This window comes from Vulpes lagopus, chromosome 2 (assembly GCF_018345385.1).
Source record: "Vulpes lagopus strain Blue_001 chromosome 2, ASM1834538v1, whole genome shotgun sequence".
NCBI lineage: Eukaryota > Metazoa > Chordata > Mammalia > Carnivora > Canidae > Vulpes > Vulpes lagopus.
In genome coordinates this window covers 171,690,842-171,701,206 of record NC_054825.1, presented here as the reverse complement: position 1 = coordinate 171,701,206, position 10,365 = coordinate 171,690,842, and positions in this window count along the sequence as shown.

Genomic DNA, 10,365 nt, shown 5'->3' with positions numbered 1-10,365 from the left:
ACTATTATTATCATAGCAATTCAGCTTTTACCATCTAATATAGAATCCATTTTTAAGTTTTCGAACTTTTTCCAAATAATACCATTTGTAAAATTTACTTCTAGAATCCATTCCAGATTCATACAATGCATTTAGGTGTTAGGCTTTTTATCTTACTGTTATTCTACTTTTTTTTTTTTTCCCACTTCAAGTTTGATTATTTTATAGCATCTAGTTTAGTTTTCTTGTGGAATGTGTTCTAGGCTTCATGTTTTCTTCTTATAATTAGAATAAGGTTAAACATTGTTGCCCAGAATACTACAGAGGTAGTGTGTAATTATTATTATTTTTTTTTAGTAAACTTTATTTTTTTTTTAAAGATTTATTTAGGGAGGCCTGGTGGCGCAGCGGTTTAGCGCCGCCTGCAGCCCAGGGCGTGATCCTGGAGACCCTGGATCGAGTCCCACGTCAGGCTCTCTGTATGATGCCTGCTTCTCCCTCTGCCTGTGTCTCTGCCTCTCTCTCTCTGTCTCTATGAATAAATAAATAAAATCTTTAAAAAAATTAAGATTTATTTATTTTTTCATGAGAAACACACACAGAGAGAAAGAGAGGCAGAGGCACAGGCAGAGGGAGAAGCAGGCTCCATGCAGGGAGCCTGATGCAGGACTCGATCCTGGATCTCCAGGATCACGCCCTGGGCTGCAGGCAGCGCTAAACTGCTGAGCCACTGGGGCTGCCCATAGTAAACTTTATTTTGTAATGATTACAGATTTACAGAAAATTAAGATAGTAGGGACTTCCTGTATAGACCTCTCCTGATTTCTACTATCATTAAGATGCATTTGTCGAAACTAAGAAAATGACATTGGTATTAACTAAATTCTAGGCTCCATTTGTATATTTCACCAATTTTTCCATTAATGTCATCTTTCTGTTCCAGGATCCTTCCATTCAGGGTACCACATCGCATTAATTTGTCACATCTCCTGGTTTTTCCTGGTTTTTCAGTTTTTCGATCTTTTCTTGTTTTTCAGGGATTTGATTCTCTTGACAGACCCTACCAGGTATCCTTCAGAATATCCCTTAACCTGGGTCTGTTGTTTTTCTCATATGAGACTAGAGATAGGGGTGTTTAGGAAGACTGCAAAGGAAGTGAGATGTCCTTTTCATCACATGATATGAGGGGTACATGATATCCATGGGACTTGACTGGTGATGTTAACTTTTCTCCACTTCAAAGTTACTATTTTTCCTTTTCTATATTCCACTCTTTAGAAGTAGCTCACCCTGGAGGTAGGGGTGTAGGATTGGAAATTAAGCTTCTGTAAGGATAGGAAATCTATATATTTTATCTGGAATTCTGTATAAAAGATTTGTCTCTTTCCCCTTATTTCAGTGTAGACTCATTTATTTTACACTTTGAGTTCTAATTAAATGTTATGTTCTTCCTTTTGTTTTGGACATTGATGGCTCTTTTAGTTTGTTTCCTATGACCATTAATAACTCCATCCTTTTGGGGTTTTTTGAGGATTTCTTTCCTGATACTATTTTCACATTAATTTTGTTTTTTCCCCTTTCCTGGTCCTAGAATCAGCCATCTCTCTTAAGATCCCTGGTTCATTTTATTGAAAAGTAGTATTTAGGGGCACCTGGGTGGCTCAGTCGGTTAAGCATCTGCATTTGGCTCCAGTTGTGATGCTGGGGCCCTAGGATCCTGCCCCACATCAGGTTCCCTGCTTAGTGGGGAGTCTGCTTCTCCCTCTCTCTCTGCTGCTCCCCTTGCTTGTGCTCTCTCTCTCTCTGTCAAATAAATAAATAAAAACTTTTTTTAAAAAAAGGAAAATTGTATCTAGAAACCAAGATCGGGATGCTAAGTGTACTCATTGCTACTGGTATGCCAATGCTTCTCTATATGACCTGACTAAGCAATAATGTATGCATATTCACTCATGCCATATAGCTGTGTTTTATTATCTATCTGTTTGTATCTACATTAAGCTAAACATGAGTTCATATGATGAACTCCAACTCCCATCTAGTATTTCACAATGCATTCTAGCCTTCTTCTCTTGTTTATCCGTTACTTTTGTCTCTAACAGTGAGAAAACTGGCTACCACCATCCATTATCCATCCCTGTAAGAAACAAATTTACTAACTTGGTAGTGCTTATGTGCAGTTCCTTTTGGCTTTAATTTTCAGTCAAAATGTAGTGGGGTTTTTTTGTTGTTGTTGTTTTTTAAGATTTTATTTATTTATTCATGAGAGACACAGAGAGAGACAGAGACACAGGCAGAGAGAGAAAGAAGCAGGCCCCATGCAGGAAGCCTGACATGGGACTCGATCCCGGGTCTCCAGGATCACACCCTGGGCCGAAGGTGGCACTAAACTGCTGAGCCACCCAAGCTGCCCCAAAACATTGTTTTTTAATGTTTGTAACTATTATATCACAGGATACAGTTCATGTAGTGTATTGATTAACTATAAGCACTTCTTAAACTCCCAATATATGTTGATAATTGGTTGTTTTTGTAATATTGATTTCTAGCATAACTTGCGATCAGTCAACATAATCTGTATGATTTTGATCCTTTGAAATATGTCAAGACTTGCTTAGTAGCCCAGTTTATGGACTGTTTTTTTTTTAATTTTTTAAATATTTTTTAAAATTTTTATTTATGTATGATAGTCACACACACAGAGAGAGAGAGAGAGGCAGAGACATAGGCAGAGGGAGAAGCAGGCTCCATGCACCAGAAGCCCGACGTGGGACTCGATCCTGGGTCTCCACATTCGCGCCCTGGGCCAAAGGCAGGCGCCAAACCGCTGCGCCACCCAGGGATCCCTATGGACTGTTTTTTTTTTTTTTTTTTTAATACTTTAGTCCCATTTTATTTTTTATTTTTTTATTATTTATGATAGTCATACAGAGAGAGAGAGGCAGAGACACAGGCAGAGGGAGAAGCAGGCTCCATGCACCGGGAGCCTGACGTGGGATTCGATCCCGGGTCTCCAGGATCGCGCCCTGGGCCAAAGGCAGGCGCCAAACCGCTGCGCCACCCAGGGATCCCTATGGACTGTTTTTATAAGTAATCTGTCTGTTATTGAAAAGGAACTGAACTCTGCAATATTTGGCTTATAGCCATGAAGTTCTAGATCTTTATTTATTAAATGTTCCACTCAGTCTTTGGATTGTGTCGATATTTGGTTTATTTCATGCTGTGTTAATAGTTGAACACAAAATTAATAACCCTTATTAAGCAGTCCTCCATATACATTATAAAAAATTAGAAAATAGAGACAAAAATTTTTTCAAAACATTAAAATATCTTATCCCTACCACTGTAACACCTTAGTGGATATAATACACACATGCATATATATGCTTTTCTTTTTACCAAAGGGACACGATATTCTTACTGTTTTGTGACCTGATTTCTTCTTCTTCTTCTTTTTTTAAGATTTATTTACTTATTCATGAGAGACACAGATTGAGAGAGAGAGGCAAAGAAACAGGTAGAGGGAGGAGCAGGCTCCCCAGAGGGAGCCCGATGCAGGACCCAATCCCAGATTCCAGAACCATGTCCTGAGCCGAAGGCAGGCGCCCAACCGCTGAGCCACCCAGGTGTCCCTGACCTGATTTCTTTATCAGTGATTTTTCTATTTTATATTTCTATTATATTCTTTTATCTTATTGCATCTTCAATACCCAAATTCTACTCATATTACCTCATTTGGCCCAATTTCATTTGTTCAAATCAGTATCTTAATGCAAGACTGTGCATTTAATCTGTTTAGCATACACTGAAATCCCTCTTAATTTAACACATTCTGTTTATTTATGATACTAACACTTTGAAGAGACAAGGCCACTTATATTGCAAAATTTGCCATCTTTTGAACTCGTCTCAATACTGTTCATGATACAATTTGTTTATTCTCTACCCTTCATATTTTTGTAGGTTAGAAATTATTTTCTGTCCTGAGGGATTCATATTAAATATTATGAATATTTGTGACTGAAGTACATCACATAGGTAATTATGTGTATTCTATCAACAGACACAACATGTATTGAATTGTACTATTAGCTTTGGAATGTTAAAACTCTTAAAAAGTTTGATTCCTGGGATCCCTGGGTGGCGCAGCGGTTTGGCGCCTGCCTTTGGCCCAGGGCGCGATTCTGGAGACCCAGGATCGAATCCCATGTCAGGCTCCTGGTGCATGGAGCCTGCTTCTCCCTCTGCCTATGTCTCTGCCTCTCTCTCTCTCTCTCTGTATGACTATCATAAATAAAATAAAATAAAAAGTTTGATTCCTCCATTATCTTTTATTTGCTTAATATATTTATATATATAATTATAATATAAAATTATATTAACATTTAACATAATAAATTAAAATTATTATATATACATAATCCAACAATCATTTTTTTCTGCCTTTTTTTTTCCCCCACACTATTGGGCAAACACAGCTTAATACTAAGAAACATGTTTTTTTTTTTTTAACAAAGGTATAAATCTTTTAAATTTTCCTTACTTGTTTGGCCTAAGATTTGCGAGAATTATCTTGTATCTTCCCTGCCCCATTCTTGGAATTAAACAATTCTTTCAGAATTCTCTGATCAGGGACGCCTGGGAGGCTCTGTGGTTTACTGCCTGCCTTTAACCTAGGGTGTGTACCTGGAGTCCCGGGATCTAGTCCCACATTGGGTTCCCTGCATGGAGCCTGCTTCTCCCTCTGCCTATGTCTCTGCCTCTCTCTCTCTCTCTCTCTCTCTCTCACTCACTCACTGTGTCCCTTATGAATAAATAAATAAAATCTTAAAAAAAAAGAATTCTCATCATAATAATAGATATTTAAAGATAGTAATGTAAATGATCAGGGTGCTTATTGCTACTTGCTTTCTTGATCATTTTTTTTCTATTTCATGAAAATAAACCTATTTCAGATTTTTGTCTTTTGTAGGATTGTTTCTTTCTTTCTTTCTTTCTTTCTTTCTTTCTTTCTTTCTTTCTTTCTTTCTTTCTTTCTTTTTAAGATTTTATTTATTCATTCATGAGAGACAGAGAAAGAGAGAGAGGCAGAGACACAGGCAGAGGGAGAAGCAGGCTCCATGCAGGGAGCCCCATGTGGAACTCGATCCCTGAACTCCAGGATCACACCTTGGGCCGAAGGCAGGCAGTAAAACTGCTGAGCCACCCAGGTGTCCCTGGAGGATTGTTTCTGATCAATATGCTCCTATGGTTGTCTTTCACTTTTTTAATATCTTGTTTGTTTATCCCCTCCCCCGCCTTTATTGATTAGTTTAGCGAATGTACCATCACACATTGATTTTTTTTTCCAGGAGATACTTTTTTGGTTTTTGTTTGTTTTCTTAGACTAAGGGGGGAGGTCCCGAGGGAGTGGGTGAGAGAATCTTTTTTTTTTTTTTTTTTTTAAGATTTTATTTATTTACCAGAGACAGAGAGAGAGACAGGTAGAGGGAGAAGCAGGCTCCATGCAGGGAGCCTGACGTGGGACTTGATCCCAGGTCTCCAGGATCATGGCTGAAGGCGGCGCTAAACCACTAAGCCACCGGGGCTGACCGGCGGAGAGAATCCTAAGCAGGCTCCACGCCCAGCTCCAAGCCCAACACAGGACTTGATCTTACAACCCTGAGATCATGACCTGAGCTGAAATCAAGAGTTGGATGCTCCCTAACTGAGCCACCCAGGTACCCCGAAGAGATATCTTTTTGAATTTGTGTTGATTTTCTTTCTAAACTCATTACATTCTGGGTTTTTTATCTTTATATTTTGTTTTCTTTTGGCTTACTTTGATGTTTTTTTCTAAATGTTTTCATAAATTGTTTATTTGTGTTGAGGTGACAACTTTTCTCTGGACATTGTGGTTGGATATTGTACCTTCCAAAATATAGTATTTTCATTTTTTGTTTGGTTATATTTCTCTAGTTTCACTGTGTATTTCCTTAGTATAATAAAAAATATTGACTCTGTTTTTTTTTTATTTTGGACTGCTGACAGCTTTCAAGCCCCACCTCTCTGCCTCACTTTTGGGCAAGCAGATAAAAAAAAAAAACAAAAAACCCTGAGAGCTCCCTACTTTGGTGCCTTTGGAAAGCTCAAACCATGCAAACCCCAAGTCCAGGAACCCTCAGCCCTGCACCATACCCTAACTCTCATAAAAAGCCTTATTAAGTCATTCTCTTCCAAATCTTTAAGTCCTTTCAAACCTATTTGATAACCACTCTGCTTTCTCTAGGAAGTCTCATTATATAAGTAATAAATCTTTTCACACCTTCCTGATGTATATGTGTCATCTTTTGTCTTGATATGCAAGTCATAGTTTGTATGGGTATCCATCCTACCTCTGCCAGTTGTCCACTACATTTATTGACTTAGCATTTAACTAATAGAGAGCCTTTAGTTTTTTAGATGGAGTGCTTTTTGTTTTCTGATGCTGCTACTAGGTTCGGTGTTATTTTTTGAGGTCACAGAATATATCATTTCAACTGTTATACACATCCCACAATTGAGTCACATACTGTTTGCCCTTGACTCATGCCCCACTCATTCTACACTTACACTCCTGAGTCTTTTCCTGAATCTGGATTGCTTTTTTCCAGCTTATATCTGATATTCCATTTTAACAGTCCTAGGCACTCTGGTATCTCAAAACTTTCCTCCACATTATAATTTCTTGATTCTCTCTAGCATCTCCAAATGGAAGGAATTTCTTATTTCATTTGAGTACGTATCTGTGAATTGTCTGAAAAGGCATCAAAATACTGGGAAGTACAAGGATGGCTGGCCATGAAAATAAAGAAAAGGAAGAGAGGATGTGAAAAAGGATATGAACCAACACAGATTTAGCATACTTAGAATGGAAGAGGAATAACAAAACTCAATTGAAGATAAGTAAAAACAATTAATTACTTAGCACCTCTGATATATCAGAACCTTGTAATTCAGTGATGAAAAAGGAGATTGTGTCTGCTCTTGAGGAAGTTTAGAGAAATGTAAATAGAATAACAAGGAGACTAATTATATCATAATTGGAAACAAAAGGATGGTGGAAGGAATGAAGTACTAGAACATAAAAAGAGAGACATGGACATACTTACATAGAGTTGGCAGGTGCAGCTTTTCTAAGCATAGGACGTTTATCCCAAGACTAAAGAATGAGAAGGATCAGCTTACAAAGTGCCCAGGTCCAAGGAGTCTTGTCAGATGAAACAGTCTATGGAAAGCATCAAGTCCTAGAGAAGGTTGTACCATATCCTAAGTGCTGAAAAGAGATATGAAAGGAGATAGGTGCAAAAGGGTCAGTGTTTGGACATGATGTCATATAAAAGGAGTCCTGGGGTCCTTGGAAAGGGGTTTGGATCATATTTCAAGAATAAAGAGAAACACTAGAGAAACTTAGGATAAATTCTTAACCTTTGATTTGCATTTAAATCAGTGGTAGATTAAAAATAAAGATGTCAAGGTTTTTTTTCCTCTCTTTTTTTTAAGATTATTTATTTATTCATAAGAGACACACACACAGAGAGAGAGGCAGAGACACAGGCCGAGGGAGAAGCAGGCTCCATGCAGGGAGCCCAACGTGGGACTCGATCCCCAGGCTCCAGGATCACACCCTGAGCTGAAGGCAGTGCTAAACCGCTGAGACACCTAGGCTACCCAATTTTATTAATTTTTGTAATGAAATTTATTAGCCTATATTTCATGTTACGTCCTTCTTTCCCTTGTATTGTAAGACCTAAAATTACATGTGCTACTTTGATATCTTGGAATCTTACAAGGCCCTAAAAGCTTAACCATGTGTTCCCATCAGCTCACCAGATATGCCTGCTGCCCAAAAGGAAATTCTTTCAACCAGTTAGTTTCCATTTCAGCCAGACCATCTGCACTCTATCTGGTAATCAACCTAATGGGGTTTACCTCCCAGGGACCTACAAGATTAAAATAGCCAATTACATCCCCCCAAGGGAGCCAGGAGTCACTTCATCCTCTTGTTAGTATAAATCTTGCTCCCATAGCTGCTGCTGTTTTTACTCTGCTCCCCAAGCGACAACGTCCTATAGCATGCAGTATCCTATTCCCCTAGGATGTGAGGATATGAAACTAATAAACCGCTGTCAATCTCTGTGAGTAGTGTGTATTGTGTAGGTGTCCTGTGTTCAGACGTCTCCAGAACCTTAGGACAGGACTCCTCCCTCACTAGTGGCTGACAGAACACCTTCCAACACATTTTCACCATCATTCCATGAGTTTTCAGCATCTACACTAAATAGGATTCTTATAAAGCTCAATTAACCTTCAAATAGAAGCACTACATCATGTCAGCCTGGTTTTTATGGATTGTCAGCAGTTGAGCTACTAAAAACATCTCAGAAATATGTCGGTGATTGAGATTGATTCTTGATTCTTCAGGATGGGAAAGTGGAATATTGGAATAAGGACTGAGTTAAAATGAGAAATATTGGTGGCAGAAACAGACACTGTTTCACTCATATATTACTATGAAAATGTAATGTTATAATCAAGATCAGAAATCTGTCAACCTGACAAGTTAAAATACAAACAGCAAATCCACTTTTGAGAATTTAATTTACATATAAGCCTATAAATATGTAAACTGAAATTTATGGAGGGATATTAATGGAAGATTGTAAGAAAAAATAGGAAAATTCTTAATATCTATTTATAGAGTTAATTTTTTTTGGAAAGATTTTATTTATTAGGGAGCGAGCAAGCATGAGTTGGGGGGGAAGGGAGAGGGAAAAACAGACTCCCCACTGAACATGAAGCTGGATGTGGGGCTTCTTCCCTGAATCTGTGATATCATGACCTGAGCCGAAGTCAGACGCTGAGCCACCCAGGCACCCCAAGTTTCAATTCATAAAAAGCGTTCAGCTATACCACTGTGACCTACTTTGCAGCTGTTGAAAATAATGACATGCATATGTACTAATGGGAAGACATTTATGTGAACTAAAAGAAATACATATGCATATAGCACTCATAGGATTTGAAATTGCATATACATATGAGTGTATGCGTATTTTATTTGAAAATAATTTATACAGAAGGATACACATCAAAATGTTGTGGACTCTAGGTTAGCTGATGTATGAAATATGTATGAAATATATGGGAGAAGAGTTTGCTCACATTTTATTTAAACCTTCTATACCTTTTGAAATGTTAATCTATGCATGTTTAAAATATATTTTAATGCTGGGACACCTGGGTGGCTCAGCTGTTGGACGGCTGCCTTCAGCTCAAGTTGTGATCCGGAATCAGTGATACAGTCCTTGTGGCGCTCTTGTGAAGAGACTGCTTCTCCCTGTCTGTGTCTATGCCTCTCTCTGTCTCGAATGAATGAATGAATGAATGAATGAATGAATGAATAAAATCTTTAATATATACATATATATACTGATTACTAAAATGCGGGAATCCTGGGATGCCTGGGTGGCTCAGCGGTTGAGTGTCTGTCGTTGGCCTACGGTGTGATCCTGGAGTCCACTCCCAGCATGGAGCCTGCTCCTCTCTCAGCCTATGTCTCTGCCTCTCTCTCTCTGTCTCTCATGAATAAATAAATAAATCTTTTTTTAAATAAATAAAATAAATATAAAATAAATAAATATGGGAATCCTTTTATGAAAATTTTACATTTCTCATTTGCTGAACTTACTCCTGAATCTAAATATATAAAAACACAACTCTGATTCTTTTGATACCCCATTATTTCCAGGTTTTGAGCATTGGGCCATAATTTATCTTCACTGTCCAAACAAATGAAAAGCGAATTATTTTTCAACAAGATCTCATGACCAGGCATTAAAATTAAAAGATGTTTCCCAATCTATGGGCATTTATTTATTTATTTACTTACTTACTTATAGGAGGTTTTTTTTTTTTTTAAGATTTATTTATTTATTTATTCATGATAGACACACAGAAAGAGGCAGAGACACAGGAGGAGGGAGAAGCAGGCTCCATGCCCGGAGCTCGACGCGGGACTTGATCTCCGGATGGCGGCGCCCTGGGCCAAAGGCAGGCGCTAAACCGCCGAGCCACCCAGGGATCCCCTCTATGAGCTTTTATTTTTTTGCTTTTTATTTTTTTAATAAATTTATTTTTTATTGGTGTTCAATTTGCCAACATACAGAATAACACCCAGTGCTCATCCCATCAAGTGCCCCCCTCAGTGCCCGCCACCCACTCACCCCCACCCCCCGCCCTCCTCCCCTTCCACCACCCCTAGTTCGTTTCCCAGAGTTAGGAGTCTTCATGTTCTGTCTCCCTTTCTGATATTTCCCACACATTTCTTCTCCCCTCCCTTATATTCCCTTTCACCATTATTTATAT